Raw genomic sequence first — 19,080 nt, 5'->3', positions numbered from 1 at the left:
GTAAAACAAACAGAGTATCTAATAGAATGATTTCCAAAATATCGGAATTAAGAGGATTCATTTTCTTAAAGCGACGTGTAAAAGCGGTCATTGTACTCTTTAGATTTGCTGTGTCTACACATTTTTATCTGTTATCCAGGGTTAATTGCTTCTGCTTAATAAAACGATTTATTTTGCTCGAAACCCTACTTCAACCTTTATATACTTGTAAATAGATAAATAGATAAATAAATAACTAAGTATGATTTACCCATGTATATCTGTAAAATGAAAATGCGCTAAATGTAATCCAAAGCCACGCGCAAACGTAATGCACCGGTAGATACTGCATCTTTAAAAGCACTCAAAATTCATGGTCATTTTTACGGAATTATTAAAAAAAACACCATCAAAATGTACTGAATTTTTAGCGAAGTTGAAATAGATGTAACAAAACATTGTTTTCTATGTGCTTGCGAATGGTAATATGAAAACACTTTTGTTTAAATGAAGGAACATGAGTATGTATATACAGGACATTCTTCTGCTGTCAAACAACGAAGCCCTTAGAAAAAATACAGACGGAGAGAAATGAGATGCAAGTACACTTTTACCGGTACTTTCTCTTTCGTCATTTTGTTAATTAAATAGTAATGTGTGTTTGTGCAATTATTGTTAATCGTTTAAAGCTATTAGTATAAATCAGAACATTGATAATTTCATTTTGGTCATAGGGGGTCCTTTTATTGCTTACCATGCGGTATGCGTTTTTTCTTATAGTTAGAGAACGTTTTAGGAGCAGTAGTTGATTGCCTTGTCCTATGGACTTTCATGGATAGTCGTGTTATGGGCAATCATGCCACACCTTTTTCTCCTGAAATAAACTATATGAAAGATGTACTAGTATTACATATGACTAGAATGTGATAATATTGGGTACAATGTATGAAGAAAAAAAGATACGAGAGTTTACTCCAATGTATTCATTGCATTAAGTTATACTTTCATATGTTTTCCCAGACCAACATATCAGTCGATACACATCCAACAGATTTAGTGTAAATACACAATAAACAGTCTGAAGATTCATGACCGTGTGCGATTCCAAAACAGAATTATCAACAGGTTATAGAACCATAAGTGTTCCTAAATATATAGCGATACATATTTAGATATATTTAATTTACCGAAAACAAAAAAAAATGTTAATAGTACCGATAAGTTATCACAATCTGAACCTAAAACGTCAACTTTATTAAAGTGTATATCTAATGTATTAAAAACATGTCAACTTTGCGGTCGGTACGATTTGCCCGAATTTTTTTGTACTAAATAGTACTTATGTTTCGAATAGCAGCAGTCCCATAAAGGAGCATTGAGCAACGTCATACAGGAAGTAATTGTTTGAACTATGTTCAGTTGTTTGTATCCAAACATGGTCTCCTTTTTCTACTTTACAGACAGTCACTCTAGTTGCTGGAATCGTACCGGCAGCTGAGCCAAGAGAAACTATTAGTCTATCAATTTTGACATTATCTACTCTAAGCTCAGAAGACACAAAATCTGCACTATCCGTCAAAGTCATCCAGGAAAACTGATAAACTCCGGCGACTGGTGCTACAAATATTCCAGTTCCAGAATTGTAGTGATTTCCCACGTTAAGTACAATATCATTGAATTTTACAATTGAGTATTTATTCAAGGTAATTGTTGATGCCAGCCTGGCATAAAACACAACGTGGTTATCTGTGTATTTTTTCTGATCTGTAAAAAACGAAAAGAAAAATATATAGAAAATAATTTTATGATAAATTGTAAAAAAAAATTATAGGCACTGTAATTTCGCTCTCATCCCATATGGAATTTACTGACCCCATATATATCGTCGTAGGTCAATACCACACTATGTAACTAATGTTATTTTAACATCTGTATGTTATATACAACGCAAATTGTACTTATATTTTACCAATTGATAATCTTTTAAAGAATTTTTACATGCAACGACTACGTGCTTTTGAAAAAGAATGTGACATGATTCATAGAACGCAAGCAAATATTCTAAACACGCATTACTTGTGCGTTTAATATTTTTCTTTATGTTTTAGTGTGCGTATAACATGCTTGTCACGTTTCCCTGTGTAACAGTCAACCAAATTATGAAACTTACAGTGGAATTTTATGCGACTGTCATACAAGGGAGATGTTTAGCTAGCTGTAAAATCAGGTTTTATCCACCATTTTCTACATTACAAAATGCCTGTACCAAGTCAGAATATGACAGGTGTTATCTATTTGTTTGATGTGTTTGATGTGTTTGATCGAAACAACATCTGATACAAAAATTTAACAATACTTTTAGATATTTGGATGATATATTGGCTCTCAATAATGACGACTTCAGTGTGTATACTAAAGAAATTTATCCTGTTGAACTTACTTTAAATAAAGCTAATACTAACAATGACCACTGTCCTTTCCTCGATCTTGATATCTATATCATTAACGGGAAGCTTAATACAAAAATTTATGTTAAAAGAGATGATTTTTCATTTCCTATCGTTAATTATCCATTTTTAGATGGTGACGTTCCCTTGTCACCATCTTATGGTGTTTATATATCTCAACTTGTACGATTCGCTCGTGTATGTAACAACGTATTAGATTTTAGCGAGAGAAATCTCTGTATTACTGAAAAATTATTACACCAGGGTTTTCGATATCATAAACTAGTCAAAACATTTACTAAATTTTATTATCGGTATAAGGACATCATTCGTAAATATAACTCAACATGCAGACATCTTATACGTTCGGGTATTTCACATCCAATCTTTTATGGTAATATTCTTTACAAAGCACAAAAATATCATTATTCACCTCAAAAGCTAACAAAACCTTTAAACAGACTTATTAAGAAGGGATATAGTTACGATACTGTTGTCAAGTCATTAAAGATTGCATATTTTGGCTTTGATATTGATTCACTTATAGGGTCTTTGCATCGGAATTAAACATATTTATTCTAAAACCAGTTGTTGGCATGACACGGATTATGTTCTTTTTTCTATCTTATGATGGTATAATACTAAACCCCTAACAGGAGGGATTGTGCCTGATATTCATATGATGAAGACATAATCTTTCAATCAGTTTAATTGAGGTCTGGAGCTGGCATTTCAGTAACTGCCAGTAGTCTGTTGTTATTTATGTATTATTGTCATTTTGTTTATTTTCTTTTGTTTCCTATTCTGACATCGGACTCGGACTTCTCTTAAACTGAGTTTTACTGTGCGTACTGTTGTACGTTTGTTTTTTCTACATTGGCTAGAGGTATAGGGGGAGGGTTAAGATCTCAAAAAACATGTTTAACCCCGACGCATGTTTGAGCCTGTCCCAGGTCAGGAGCCTCTGGCCTTTGTTAGTCTTGTATCGTTTTTAATTTTAGTTTTAGTTTCTTGTGTATAATTTAGAGTTTAGTATGACGTCCATTATCACTGAACTAGTATACATATTTGTTTAGGGGCCAGCTGAAGGACGCCTCCGGTTGCGGGAGTTTCTCGCTGCATTGAAGACCCATTGGTGGCCTTCGGCTGTTTTCTGCTCTATGGTCGGGTTGTTGTCTCTTTGACTCATTCCCCATTTCCATTCTCAATTTTATTGATGTATTTGAGCTTTTGATTTTGCCATTTGATTAGGGACTTTCCGTTTTGAATTTTCCTCGGAGTTCGGTATTTTTGTTATTTTACTTTTTTTCAGAGATTACTCAACTTTATCATTGCTCTGTAAGCAGCAATCCCATTCCAAGACCAAGGACAGCCTTATAACAAACCCCGGCCGTGAATATCATATCAAATGCATACTCCATATTTAGTTGATTATGGAATTTGCTCGGAAATCAACTAGTTCCCACCACTGTTAGAACCCGTATTGTTTGCCCATAACTCAGGTAATACGTTTGATTAGGTGTTACGTCTTACCACACAGAACATAGTTTAAGTTTTAGAATATTAGAAACATTTTCTCTAAAAGTAAGGTAATCAATTACAATCTAAACATGATTATCATTTCTGCAGGTGCATTTAGGGAGCAACCATTTAACTTCAAGGAAGGAGGGTGTTATGGTTAACACGCGAACAAATTTTTTTAGTTTTTCGACGCTATCAATGAAATTATTTTTTGTCTTCAAAATTTAACACTATAAGGTATGGGGAAAATCTGAATTTAGAATATTTTTTTTTTGTCATCTGCTTGACCACAACAATTTTTTTTAATGAAATTGGGGATCAGAATATTTTTTTATGAAAAAACCATACCCCACCACCTCCTTTTTATGTGTTTTAGGTGTTTAGGGGAAACATTTTATTGTCTGCTTTTTTCGATGGAGTAACATATCAAAGTATTTTGTGATAAAATCGATATAGGATTAAACATGGAGATTTCCAACTTTAAAGTCTCTGATTCTCCAATAGTAGCACTAAAATAATTTGATAATTATTACCTTTTGAAATATCCTGAATAAAACGTGTCAGATTCCTCATCTGAACTTGCAGTGCCTCAACAGTCTGCTCTAAAATCTCCAATTTGGCTTCTTCTGAAGTAACATTTTGAATAGATTTCATTGTTATCCCTTGAAAAACAAGAAAGAATATAAAAACTGAGAGAAACAACATGATCTATTCCCGCAAACCAAGGGTAAAGAAATCAACAGTTCAATTGTTGTTCTGCGTAATATTTCTACAGTACTTCAGGGATAGACGTGATACTTTCTATTCGTAACCAAATTATATTCTTGTGACAGTACTTTAACGACAATGTTTCATTAACCGAGAAAGTTTTGCCAAAACAGTGACACCTAATTCATTTTACACATTTTGTCTCGGAGAATAATTAACTACATGTGTCTGCACTGATATTTTTCTTATGACAAAATATTGATGGCCTTTCACTTGATTGTGTAATATAGCTGTGGTTCTGTGACAACGATGTAAAAGACAGACGAAAAATACCAAAGGGACATTCGACTTGATAAGTCGAAAACAAACTGACATCTTCTTTTTTATATCGACAAAGTTAGCGCCATATCAAAAAGCGAAAAACCACCAAAATACAAACAACAGTATATGAAACGCAACTTAGAAATTTATATTTAGCAACACGAACCCCAACAAAATAGGGGGTGATCTCAGGTGATCCGTATACGTAAGGATAAGCAGATCTCGCTCCACATTGAATGATTATACCACTCAATTATCGATCAAAATGATACGATTTTCTAGTGAAAACAAACCAACACACAAACGCACGCCCCTATAAAACAACCAAACTGAGCAAAAAAAAAACAAAAAAAAAAACAAACAGACAGACAGACAAAAAAAAACCCAAATCAAACCAAAACTAGAAGGTCAAAGGAACCTGACTCGCTTAAATGAATTGCTTTTGTTATAGAAGAAATATAACTACAGTAAAAATGGATTATTTCGTAAATGTGATGTTAAGGTAGATGGGGTGTCTAAATTATAATCCATAGAATTTTTTAATAATTTGCCAAAATGTAGTTTATATCATGCTTATTTAAAAATAATAATAAAAAAAAATGGGTCACGGGGCTTATTTTCACGCTACAGGTTGTGCAAAATTGACATATTTTGTATAGATTATGCATGGAAAACCCAATTTTCTGCCATAAAACGAAAACTACACCATAGAATTTTGAGATAAAATATGAGAAGATAGCTCTGATATTATGCTTTCAGATAAGAAAAAGAAAAAATGGGGTCACCGGGCCCGTTTTCTTGCTACATAAGAAAATAGATAAATTCCTAACACATTCTATTGTAAAAGTAACTTTATCTCAATTATCTGCCCTTACATTTGAGTTGCCTCCCCTTATGTGGCAAAATCGGAAAAAATTGAATCAAACAAAAGTATTCTGTTTTTTGTAAAATACAACCATAGATATAATAAAACATGTCATTTTCTATATTAAAATGAAAATTCTTACACATGAATTACCCACTACTCTCAAAATTTGCACATTTTATTAAAGGTCTAGACCGATTATTTCCTGGTATTTCAAAATCCAAGATGGAGGAAGACACCCTATCTACCTTAAGAAAGTATTATTTGGAAATTAAATGATGCTAGCTACAATAGAACAGAACACTGTATAATAATAAGGAAACGTTTTATTATTGCCAATGAGACAACTACCCACAAGATTCCAAATGACGTAGATGTCAGCAACTATCTAGGTCAACGTACAACCTTAAAAAATGAGCAGAATGCATATAGTCTTCTTTAAAAGCATTCGGGAAATTGAAACGAGAAAACCAACGGCCTGATTTCTGATAAAAGCAATAGTAAAGAAAAACAAATATGGTAGACAACAAAAAACGACAACCACTGTCAGTAACATACAGTATGTGACGAATCGAACATGTTTGTGTTTGCTGAAACCAAACCTAATCGTGGATAGTGGTGTAACAGCACAATAAGAGAACAAGATGTTCAAATTGGCTTGAAATTCGGAAAACCATAACAAATTCCACAAAACAGAAACAAAAATCACTGACTACCGATTTAAGATGACTCGGAGCATCTGAAGGCGAGTTCAAAGTCAATAACAGCTTTAGGAGCACCTGAGATCACCCCCAGTTTTTGGTGGGGTGCGTTTTCTATGTTGTGTCATCTGTACTATTATTTGTCTATTTGTCTTTTTATTTTTTGCCATGGCGTTGTCAGTTTGTTTTCGATTTATGAGTTTGACTGTCCCTCTGGTATCTTTCGTCCCTCTTTTATGAATAAATCGTGTTCTCCCATGAATGCGTTTAACTTGCACCCATCAAACACCTATAGTGAAAGGACGTCATCAACAGTCTGAGAAATGCCCAATCTTCAGTAATGCTAAAATATAATGGTATCATTAGTTTTCTAAACTGTATACTGATAGATCTACATATTTAATTTATCAAAAACCCAGTAAATATTAGTTCAAATAAAAACTACTATTTATCTGATTTACAATTTGTCTGCAGTAATGGTGTGATGTTACATTGTTGTCCAATGTTAAGTATGGTTAGGGTGGGTATTTCTCACAAACACGTCACATTATATCTGTGTCTTATCCAAGCCAGAAGCCTGTAGTTCAATGGTTGTCGTTGTTTGTTCTATCATCATTGTTTTTCGTATAATGCTTTTACTTTTAATAAATTATGCAGAAAACTGACATATCTGTACTGTTACAGTAAGAATGTCATTTTCAATATTAGTATACTAGTATATAATTCTTATATGATTTGCATATTAGAGAATACGTTGATATGATTGGTTGAGAGGACTTCCGGTAGTTGTTCTTGACGTTGTTTTTTTTTGTTGATAGACGACGTTGACCGAATTTCTTTTCGTAACCAATGTAAACAAGATGGCGGCGATAGTGACACAATACGGATCGACGTTAACAAAATGTATTTTCAATTCGCGTTAATAGGTCTTAATTTGTACTTGTTTTGGCTTTCGAACTTTTTTTATCTTAGCGTCACTGGTTAGTCTTGTGTGGACGAAACGCGCGTCTTAAATTTTAAACCTGGTACCTTTTTGTAGCTATTATTCGTATGTTTCTCTGTCCTATATGTTCTCCCATGTATTTGAATTGTAGTCCTGTCATGTAATGTTGTCATTTTAATGTTATATTTAACATTGTCATAAAAGCAGGAGGTTTGGCTAGCCGCAAAACCAGGTTCAACCCACCATTTTTTTCTTAAAATGTCATGTACCAAGTCAGGAAAATGGCCATTGTTATATTATAGTTCGTTTCTGTGTGTGTTACATTTTAATGTTGTGTATATGTTGTCTCGTAGTTCTCCTCTTATATTTGATGTGTTTCCCTCAGTTTTAGTTTGTAACCCGGATTTGTTTTTTTCTCAATCGATTTATGAATTTCGAACAGCGGTATACTACTGTTGCCTTTTTTAATAGTTAAATTAAATAATAAACACAAAACATTCGTTTGAATGATAATAAGAGTTTTTGTAGTTTATTTTTTATTAGATTGCAAATTTCATGGAGTACAGATTTTTGCATTAACCAAAAAATGTATTCATGCGACAGGCCTATTCAATGACACAAATATACAATTTACGTGTGATAAAGGTTACGAGTGTGGAAAAATAAATTCCTTATCTCCAATTTTAAAGAATTATAAGGATTAAACGCCTTTTTAAAGGAATTTATTGCTGTATAAACTGTACCAAGTCACTCACAAATATATCATAAAAGTCCTTCGGACTTTTATTTGTTTGTGAGTGAATTGGTCGAGTTTATACACCAATAAATTCCTTTAAAAAGACGTTTAATCCTAAAATAAACAGTTTTAAGCAAACTTTATTAATCGCAACTGCTAAGCTACTGCCAATTCAAGATTATAATCAATCAAAGATTTGGCAGATGAAAAATTCTGTACATCATATACCGAATGAAACATAGAAGTATTGGTGTTCGTAACCTTATGTTTCGAACAACAGTAGCCCCATAAATGAGCTTGGTGCATCGCTCTTCATAATGTTATTATTACTATTGTCCCCTGTTGTTTGTATCCAAACATGGTCTCCTTTTTCTACTAAACAGACCGTCACTCTAGTTGCTGGAATCATACCGGCAGCTGACCCAAGACTAATTGCAAGTTCATCAATAACGACATTATCTAACCTCAGTTCAGTAAACACATAATCTGAGGTGTCCGTCAGTGTCATCCAGGAAAACTGATAAACTCCTGCGACTGGTGCTACAAATACTCCATCTCCAGAGTTGTAGTAATTTCCCACGTTAAGTACAATATCATTGAATTTTACAATTGAATATTTATTCAGAGTAACTGTTCCTGACAGCCTGGCATAAAACACAAAGTGGTTGTCTGTGTATTTTTTCTGATCTACAAATGAAAAAGGGAGAAAACAGCGAATTCTAACATAATGAAGATACGTATCGGCACTAAACAAAATATAAAACAGCCTTGTGAATAGATTTTTTTTACAAAAGTCCTTAAAATACTACCTAGCAAAATTAAGATTGGACAATGAGACCCTTCCTTGTCCTATACCAAAATGGAATTGGGATGCCTCGATGTGTTGTGGTGGTTCCTGCTTCGCTAGATAACCCATCGTAACCAGTCGAATTCAGTGATGATTATACAAAAAAAAAAAGATGTTAGGAGAGATAGGGAACGTATCCGAGGTTATCTATAAGACAGATGTTATGTACATGGGAAAAAGTCAAACGCAGATTTTACGTTTATTTTACCAAATGATAGCCATCGTACGTGAAACGTGCTTTTGAAAATGAATGTGACATGAATCATAGAACGCAAAGAAGTGATCTATATATTTATATGTGCTTAACGTTTTCTGTAGTGTGTATAAAACATGCGTGTTATTTTTTTCCGGTGTAACAATCAACCAAATTATTATAGCGTCCATGTAAAACTTTCAGACATAAGTTCAACTTTACCATAGCTCTGTTAACATCAATTCCCTAGCTACCGATGACAGTCGTATACAAACTCGGTCTTGAATATCATATAAAATAGGCAATGCATACTCCATATTTAGTTGATGATGGAATTCACCCAGAAATCAACCAGTTTCCGCCATAAACTGCGTTTTTGTCCATTAATCAGGTGATACCACACATAACATAATTTCAGTTTTAGATGATTGTTTAATTGTTGGTTGCTTAACGTTCAGTGTCAAATATTTCATGCATGTTCAGGACGAGAACAAATTAGCACAAAATTATATAAGTAGGTCCTATAATGGAGGTCGTCCATGGATGGTGGTCGTAGAAAATTTGGACTGCCACTGGAAAATGATGTTATAGTGGATATGAACAGAAATGTTTGCCTTGCAACAGGTCACCTACGGACCCCTTAAAGAGTTATTGCAATGGTTCTTAACGTTCAGAGATCCTGCACTCTCCCTACATTTAGCATCAGATTTAAATCCCGCTGCAATTACAATCTCAAATGATTATCATGGTTGTGAGTGCATTGCAAACGTTTTTTTTATGCATTCAAGTTACACTTTTAGCAAGTACATGTATTTATGAACAATATTAGTTATCATAAATAGGTTTACTAGTATGATATTTTTGGCGGTTTCAGCTACTAATATTTTTGTTCGTTCGAATAAAGTATTTTGTAATCAAATCGAGAATCATGAACAACAAGAAAGAATATAAAATCTTTAAGATTAAACATTGAAATTTCTCGAAAATCAAGTGTAAAGAAACCACGAATTCGATTATTGTACTGCGCAATATTATTTTTCTACTAGAATGAAAAAAGTGATCTTGAAATAATTCGATTCGCAACAAATTGATATTTTAAGAGTGTTAAACTATGTCAGTGACGACTGTTTATTAACCGAGAAAACTTTGACAAAACTTTCAACTTTTAAATTCTTCATTTCTTTACCCTTTTCATCCCGTAGTATAATTTGCTATGTACAATGGATTCTTTCTTCAGACAAACTTTATGTTATTTAATTGGTTTTGAAGTATAGTTGCGTCAAGACATGGCATTTCCGTAAATGTTTATATTAAATGTCTACATTTATTTGCATAAATAAAATTATTCTGGAAAATGATAAGATTTTAAAGTGGACAGAAAATACGCTCATACACCTTAAAAAAATAAAGAAGAAAACAAACAAATCTAGAAAGTCTAAGGAACCATAATCGCTCACTACCTTTCTATAACATAAATTTAACAACAGTTTTAATTCGTAAATGAGATAATAAACAAGAGTATTCATGAAATTATGCTAGTTGCAATCGAAAAAAAACCACTAGAAAAAATGAGGAGTTGTGGTATTGTCACAAATAGAAACTGGGTGTATCTTTTGACTGGGTGATGTGTGTTGGCCTACAATCGCACACACACAATAGACAATAAGAAGAGTCTGCACGGACTCTGACTCTGGGACTAACTCTTGCAACAAATGACGACTCTTGTTTCCGCGATATATAATTTGATAGTTCAGCATGGAATAGAAATCTCTACTTGAATTCAGTATTCAAACGTGACCATGACCCAGAAAATACATGTGAAAGTAGGATACATCAGTATCACCACCTTGTTCATAGAAGGATACCTCAGTATCACCACCTTGTTCATATAGAAGGATACATCAGTATCACCACCTTGTTCATAGACGGATACATCAGTATCACAACCTTGTTCATAGAAGGATACATCAGTATCACCATCTTGTTCATAGAAGGATACCTCAGTATCACCACCTTGTTCATATAAAGGGATACATGAGTATCACCCCCTTGTTCATAGAAAAATACCTCAGTATCACCACCTTGTTCATAGACGGATACATCAGTATCACAACCTTGTTCATAGAAGGATACATCAGTATCACAGCATTGTTCATAATAGAAAACATCAGTATCACCACCAGCTGGTTCATAGAATGAATGATACTTCAGTATCACCCCACCCCTTTTGAAAGTGTATGAAAAGAAATTTTCACCTTAGTTTTAATAGTATATTATTTAATGTCTTATGACGTTTACCAATTACTACTTTTTGACTCAAATACCTTTTCGTAATAATAGGTTGAAGAAATGCTAGCTTCAGATTATTGTTCTAAATATATATGTCTTAGTTTAATATCTTTGGTGATAAGTGGCTTTACTTGTACTCAGATCTCGAAATTTGGATTTGCTTTTGATATATATTTACAGCTATTTCTGCAGTCCTTAGTGCTAGATTGTATGTTGAGACGTCAACTTTCGGTCAACTTAAAATTTGCATATCTAACTTTCTGCATTTGATATCATTGTAGGCCATTCTTTGACTATTTGGAACAATCTCCTTCTTACCTATATAGTCCTTATAAGTATGTTTTCTGTTGGTGCTGCAACATTATCTCCTCAAGATGTTATTCAAAGACTCAACTATGGAGTAGTGTTTCGCCCAGATTCTAAGATGTACCTAGCCAAAGAAGCATGGCTAGACACCTTCCAGATAGATATCCCAAGACCCAGAGAAATCAACATTGCAAAATTGCCAATTTGTTCTTATGAGAACTACTCAAATATATGTTCATCCATGAATAGTATGAGACATTTCATTCAGCATTTACATGACTCTATGGAACATGACTTGAAAGAAACAATTCAAGCAATTAAAATATTAGTACCTCAGACTAAATTAGTCGAGTCAAGTAGAAATGGGCGTGCTATTATTCGTTTTATTGGCTCAATGGCCAAAGGTTTATTTGGATTGGCCACAATGAGTGATGTTCCGTTGTTGGCCAATCACATTAATGCTTTAAATGCAAAATCAAGAAGTATAACTGAAGCTCTCCAGCAACATTGTGATCACCTTTCGTCTTTTGTGAAAGTGATCGATAAAAGAACATCCATTTTAATGCAGGGTATTAAAGACAGTTCATTCGAAATTCAGACAATTGCCCATTCATTTCAACTAGCAATAGTTTCATCGGAACAATCCATGGTGAATATTTCACAGATTCTAATCACCCTAACTAACAATTTTACTTCAGTTACAGAATGCTTTTCAATCCTTGGTAGAAGGTCGAATTTCTCCTTTCCTCATTCCAAAGCATGATTTTTCTCGCACTCTTCACCAAATGCAGAGCACATTAAACAAAAAGTACCCTGGTTTCTATTTAACACATTTTCATCCTCCATAATATTACACTACATCCAACTTTATGTTTACCCGTAATTTCTCCTCTCTTTTCATCACAGTGCAATTTCCTGTATCTTCGCATGCACAACCTCTTCAACTCCATAAAATCATATCTTTACCTGTACCAACCCCTACTAATAAGAGTCAGACTACTAAGCATGCCACTAAATTGTTAGATTTACCACAGTACCTTGCACTAACCTATCAGCATGATTATTATCTCCCCTTATCAACCAATCGCCTAACTAATTGTGTGCATGGCCCTATTGTTTTCTGTACTTTTAATAAGGCACTTATTCCTATAACTGTTTCTGATTGTTCCCTTGCATTGTTCCAAAATAATGTAAAACAGGTATCAAGACTGCAATTTTAGGTTTCTAGAAAATCACCTTTCTCATGATACTATTGAGTTAACACCAACATCGGTGCTTGTTTATGACAGTGAAGAATTGGACTTACTTTATCCTCAAAGCCAAAGAAAGATACCTGGGTGCACATTCTGTGTTATCACAACATACCCTGCAAATGCTCATTGTCAGCTAGGAAATTATATGTTTCTCCTAGATTAGTTGATTGTTATGATTCGAGTTCAAATTTTTCTGTTTTACATCCAGTTAACTTAGCTCTTGTACAGGAATTTTTCGATGAAAAGCTATTTACCTTAGTTTTAGCAGAATCCCTTTTTACTACTCCTGTACAATTAGCAATTCCAGATTTTTCTTTTTACAACCTTAATATGTCAAAGATTTTAGCCGCAGACGCAAAAACCCATTTAAGTTTAAAGAAAATAGCTGTTGCTGCTAAAAAGGATGGAATGATTTTTAAAACGTTAACTGAACCATTGTTGTCTGGAGATATAAGCTTACAGTCATTCTTGGCCAGATACAAATGCTATTGTGAGTTTTTATTCACTTGGCATTGCTATTCATTCACTTTTCGCTTTCGCATTTTTATTTTGTAAAACAAGAAAGATAGCAATGACCATGACAATTATGCAACAAATGTCAAATGCCAAGTCTCAGAGTTACCTTCTTTTATTTATGTTAAACCCACTCAGCTTCCTCAAATGGAGCAGGATAATATTATTAAGAGAGTTAAGTAATTGTTTTCATGGGTACACGCTTCTGTTATTTTAAGTATCTTAGTTTTGATCTGTTTGTTCTTTTTTATATGTTATTTGTACAAATCAAAGCACAATCGGTGTACCTCATTAGTTTTGGAAGTAACCTGTAGGGGCGATTGTGTTGTCATTCCAATACTAGACTTATCCTTGTGCCCATCTTATTGTGAATTTTCAAGACCATCGGTCTCAGATTTGACTGTTGCCTCATTCCCCTCATGTAAAATGTTTGCAGTATGGTCATCATTTGAAGTTACAAATAAGTTAACTCAAAAGTATATCAAGATTCCGACCCAACTTACCCTATGGTTTCTCCAATCTTATAGAATAAAGAAAGTTTTGACACAACATTTTAATGCGTATATTTATGTGACACATCAAGGTGTTGCTTCTATATTGAATCAGCCAGCAAATGCTTCTAAGCAAACAGTTCAAGCATCAGCAGCAGATTCAAATTCCCTTTACCCTAGTCTTTTACCATGATTTTTCAATTTAACTCCTATGTTAGTGTCGTTTAGAACGGCTTATTAGGAAGTTTTACAAGTAAATTTTCAAAAAGGTTTATTATTGTACCTTGTTTATCACAATTCAATAATCCTAAATGTGTATATATGTGTAAATATGACCCTTTGATTTTTGGTTATTAGACATGACTTTATTCAAACCCCTTTTTATGGCAGATTGGATTTAGTATTACACTGGGCAGTTCCAACTCTGTACAATTGTATTCCATGCTGAACTATTAAATTATATATCGCGGAAACCAGAGTCGTCATTTGTTGCAAGAGTTAATCCAAAAAAACATTTTCGCATCGCTCCGCTCGGCGAAAATTTAAGTTTGCGCCCCCCTAACCTAAAATCCAGGATCCGCCCCTGATGATGAGGTTTTGTCTAGGTCTGTTCAATTTAATATCATAGTTTTAAAAAGTATGTAAATCCTCGTTTTCAGGTTTCTTACTTTAAACAGGCAGATCAAAAATGTGTCGTTGTTTTACCTTTTTTCAAGTGGGCGGAACAAAGTGTAGTTTGGGGTTGGTAAAAAGTCCCATCTAAGGCTGCGGGTCATTCGAAAACCAAAAATATCTTGTCACTATTATTTTTAATTATATTGCTGAATCCATCGGCATCACATATAATCATTTTTTATCACTGTCATGCGTTTTGTTGGATAAAAATCGAAAATAAATTTGCGCTGTACCCTTATGCCACTATGAATGATTGGAACCCGTGACGTAGTAACCTGGTTCTAAGTGACTTCTGGGATGAAAATATGCATATTTCAGAGGTGGATTTAGGAGGGCCCCTTTTGTGGAAAAAAATTGGTTGATTAGAGAGGGAATCACTGAAGTAGCACTGGAGCGGGCCACCTCTTATGCAGTCAGTGGGCCCCCCTTGTGAAAATTTCTGAATCCGCCTCTGTATTTAACAGGTCGATAAATTGTTGCATTAAAATACATATTTTACAAAATATTTGACACTTATATCGCTATCGGTGTAATATATGGCAAAAGGGGCATTACTGTCCAAAGAGGAAACTGTTTAATATGGAACGTAAAATCATCTTTTGAGTTGTAACTTTTTGGAAAAAAAATAGTGCATTTTACATGCTATATACGTTTGTAATATTTTAAGAACAGAGCACAAACCACAGGGCGTATAGCGATGACAACAACGTCTATATCGAAAAAGTAGTTTTAGTGTTGATCAAAAAGATGAAACCGAAAACCTACATTCCACTTTAAGTAATAAATTCAAAGAAAGTCGTACAAAATAAATATATTGATTATTTCAATAAATTTAAAGCACGAAATTTTATTTCATTTCAATCTTAAGAGAGAGAAAACACTACAAGTAACGAAAAGCTTTCAAAAAATAATAATTCAAAGACATGATTTTGTCCAACTAGATATTATTAACAAACTAGCTGCCATCTCCGACAAATCTTGCTAGGGTCTTTTATCGCTTACTCTATTGTATGGAGTGCTCATCGTTCAAGGCCGTTCAACGAACTATTGTTGCTAACACCAACGTCATTAAATTTGTCTCTAGTAGACAGTTGTCATTGGTAAAATCCAACCACATCTCTTTTTATGTGTATATGTAACCGTAGAACAAGCACAGAAATAATAATAAAAACAAAAACAGCACAAGATATATATAACATTGAAAACCACAGCAAACGAAACTTTTGAATAAACTAGAGACGCCGGGACTCAAATGCTTCGGAAGTGCATAAAGTTTCGGCTCGACAAGGGACACTATATTATTTGTTAAAAGAACAGACTCCTAGTACCTTTTATTTTTGTAAATTGAGTATACCAAGATAGATTTTTATACTCAAATACCTGTTTCGACCATACACATCAAGTTTTAAAAATCTGCTTCATATCTTGATATTTTCCATAGGTATCCATATCCGTTGATATATAGGCAATGATCTGCTCAAAACGAAAATCTACGACAGTCGTGATGATTTTTTTCAAAAACTTCTTTTTTCAGTTGTAGCATACCCTCTGGCCCATCGTATGGCGTTGTACACTGTATATCGATTAACACTTTATGCTCGTGCATGTACTCACTATGCAGACTTCGTTAACAGTGGTCTAACAAATAGTCCATCATAATTATTTTCAGTGTTGAAAAACTGCCAACATGAGAAATACAGGTTTTCAATAGACAAAAAAAAAGAGAAAACGCGAATGCCCAAGTTGTGCTTCTCATAATTCAAACGCACAAACGTAACAACGCACCATTGTTAAACTGTATTATCAAATATGAAGTCATTCTGTTCAGCAGTATTGGAAAAATATGCGAGGCAAAATTTTAATATCATTCAACAAACTGAAAAAATTACTGTCACAGTATCGCCAAACAGGGAGAAGGTATCTGAAATATTCAAAAAGCGTTTACAACTTATTTCTATCAAGCTGTTGACCAAATATAGTTATTATGTTCATTAGTTTCTGAGATAAGTGTACCGAAAATATTTGTTAGACAGACGGAAGGACGGACAAGGTAATTGTAAAAATAAACTGTTAACACAGAGATATGTCTCGCCTATTTGTTATTTTGATAATGCAAATGTTGAAATTAAAATGGCAATACTTTAACATGTAAGTTATGCAAATATTCAAAGTCAATGACCCATGACTGAAGGTATGCGGCTAAACAATCTCCATGGAAATGAGATGTGCCAATGCTAATACAACTGCATACCAAATACCACTAACTTTTCATAAGTCATTCCCTTTAAACAAACCTAAACACAAACACTACTTTGTAAACTATGTAAAAGTTTCAAAGTCAATGAACCATAATGAGGTGATGGGGTTATATAATCTCAATGGAAATGAAACTTGCAAATGTCAATACATTTGCATACCAAATATCATTGATTTAACATTAGCAGTTCTCCATAAACTGACCTAATCACAAACTAATACATGTCACTAAGAAAAAGTTTCAGTCAATAGACCATGACTGAGGGGTAAGGACCAAATAGTCTCCATTGAAAATGAGATGTGCTAATGCTTATACAACTTCATACCAATTATCATTGACCTACCACTAACGGTTCCCTTTAAACTGACCTAATCACAAACTAATAGAACATGAAAACTAAGCAAAAGTTTCAAAGTCAATAGACCATGACTGAGGGGGTGGGGCCAAATAATCTCCATGGAAATGAGATATGCCAATGTTTAAACAACTGCATACCAATTATCATTGACCTACCACCAGTGGTTCCCCATAAACTGACCTAGTCACAAACTAATACATGTAAACTATTAAAGGAAAGTTTCAAAGTCAATAAACCAAGACTGAGGGGGTGAGGCCAAATAATCTCCATGGTAATGAGATATACCAATGCTTATACAACTGCATACTAAATACCATTGACCTACCACAAGTGGTTTACCATACACTAGAGCTAATCACAAACTAATACATTTTTGTCGCCGCTGCCGCCGCCGCCGGAAACAGCATACCTATGTCTCGCTTTTTGATTCCATCAAGCTAGACAAAAACTGCCCTAGAGTAGGGGTGTATTTCGAAAGCATTGTTGCTTGTATGGTATTTGCATTACTGCACTTGCTATATATGAGTTACATGCATACACAGATTATTGGTGGTTTTTATCACAATATTCAGTGTCAACTTTTCATGCCTATACAGGATTAGAACAAATCATATAAGTAGGTGATGACAAGTGGATCGACAAGGATGTGCGACTTTATCGTCCACTGGTGGATAAATATGACCCCATATGGTCTTATAAATAAGCGGATATTTTTCGTTGGGAGGTCATTACACACAAATTAGAAAAAACAAGAATGTGTCCATAGTACACAGATGCTCCACTCGCACTATCATTTTCTATGTTCAGTGGACCGTGAAATTGGGGTCAAAACTCTATTTTGGCACAAAATTAGAAAGACCATATCATAGGGAACATGTGTACTAAGTTTCAAGTTGATTGGAATTCAACTTCATCAAAAACTACCTTGACCAAAAACTTTAACCTGAAGCGAGACAGACGGGCGGACGAATGAACGGACGAACGAACGGACACACAGACCGAAAACATAATGCCCCTAGGTGGGGCATAAAAAACTTTTAACTATTTAGTGCTTTTGTTTCTTTTTTCTCAAATGGTCTTTGATACATTTTCCTGATGTCAATTAATATTTATATAGGAAAAAAAAGCGACGTGGATTTGCATAACTGATGAAGCAACACAACTGAATGAATATGTCTTTTGATATTCTGTATAATTGGTTTGCATATAAGCAACTTGAAAGAGCAGTTTCTTCCCTTAAACAAACTATTTACATTGAAATCAGTCTAATCGAAATAAAACAGATCAATGTACAGTTGTCTTTCAAAAGACATTGTTCTCTGAAATGACTTGATTACTTTTTCTTGTTATTTAACAAAATACAACCAGTGGTTTGGTTGTAAACAAGGAAAACAATTTATTTTGATGTCATTAAATTGATTGGTGGCCACTAACAACCAGCAGAAAATATTACATGCATATTCAGGACTATGACATGTTAATGAGAATTAGCAAAAGTCCATTAGCTATAAAGTCTTTGGTTTGATTCAACTGCACACTATCACAAAATCACCAAGGTGTGTGAAGAAGGCCAAAATAAAAATGAGAAAAAGAGAAACAGTCTTTAAAACACTACATTACAAAGTCCCCAACAAAAGCTGTACTGAATGGTAGGCCACTAGTTCCTCCTGTCGTGTA

General features: G+C 33.9%; 1 long non-coding RNA gene across 2 annotated transcripts; it reads right to left on the bottom strand.

Moving 5' to 3' along the window:
- Positions 1 to 11,087: 11,087 nt before the first annotated feature.
- Positions 11,088 to 11,405, bottom strand: LOC127720510 (uncharacterized). Of its 2 annotated transcripts, none has more exons than XR_007990828.1 (3): positions 11,376 to 11,405; positions 11,162 to 11,274; positions 11,088 to 11,126 (listed from the first exon to the last, which is right to left on the bottom strand). It is a non-coding gene; the product is annotated as an uncharacterized LOC127720510 (long non-coding RNA). The 2 variants fall into 2 exon arrangements; XR_007990827.1 differs by having other exon boundaries at positions 11,094 to 11,175; positions 11,209 to 11,274.
- Positions 11,406 to 19,080: the final 7,675 nt, after the last annotated feature.

Source organism: Mytilus californianus, unplaced genomic scaffold (assembly GCF_021869535.1).
Source record: "Mytilus californianus isolate M0D057914Y unplaced genomic scaffold, xbMytCali1.0.p SCAF_11, whole genome shotgun sequence".
NCBI classification, from domain to species: Eukaryota; Metazoa; Mollusca; class Bivalvia; order Mytilida; family Mytilidae; genus Mytilus; species Mytilus californianus.
This window is presented reverse-complemented; position numbering and strand designations above follow the sequence as displayed.